This window comes from Gavialis gangeticus, unplaced genomic scaffold (assembly GCF_001723915.1).
Source record: "Gavialis gangeticus isolate Ggan-Ray unplaced genomic scaffold, GavGan_comp1, whole genome shotgun sequence".
Taxonomy (NCBI): Eukaryota; Metazoa; Chordata; order Crocodylia; family Gavialidae; genus Gavialis; species Gavialis gangeticus.
In genome coordinates, this window is record NW_017729027.1 from 718,882 (window position 1) to 719,564 (window position 683).

Below are 683 nucleotides of genomic sequence, written 5' to 3' on the forward strand. Positions count from 1 at the left end.
CAGCTTCCAGGCAGGGCAGGCTAGGGCAAGGCATTGCCCCTCAGGGGCAGCTGCTTTCTCGGGGGCGGCCAAGCTCACACCTGCCGCGGTGGGGGCAGAGAAGGGACTGCCCTGCCCTGCCCTGGAGCCAGGGGCACCCATCAGCGTCTCCCTTCAAGCCGCTGGGCCTCCAGCTGGCCAGGCCCCAGGCAGCCCCTGTCAGAATGAGGCCGCCCCCCCCACCGGCTGGGGGGAAACGCCAGCACTTCATTTCCTTTTGGTTTTCCTTTCCCGGCTGCTGGGATGCACGGGGGGAGCCCGTGGGCAGAGGGTGTCCTCACACCCAATGCGACATCTCTGGGTTTCTCGGCTGAGTTGCACTCAAGTGTGTATGGTGCTAATGTTGCACGAGGGCCACCACCTGCGGCACCATGAAAGGCTCAAGGGTGCCTCTGGGAGGATTGCGGTTGTTGATAAACGTGAGGTGAAATGAAGATGGGAAATGTGGAGTGGGGGTGGGGAGAGTGCTAACTTTTTTTAGGACGCAACCATCAGAAAACCAGGCCACCATCAGTGAAGGCATAAAATGGTTGGAGAGGACAGTCGTTTTCATTAAAGGTCCTGAAATGAGCCTAGCACTTGTGGCAGCTGCTTGCCATTGTGTATGACTTAAAAAAACAAGGTATTGTACATTTGGCTGCAAT

General features: G+C 57.8%; 1 protein-coding gene across 2 annotated transcripts in view; it reads left to right on the forward strand.

The window, feature by feature from the left end:
- The window catches only part of UBE2J1 (ubiquitin conjugating enzyme E2 J1), an 86,640-nt gene that overhangs the window by 1,080 nt on the left and 84,877 nt on the right, over window positions 1–683 (forward strand). The window lies entirely within an intron of this gene.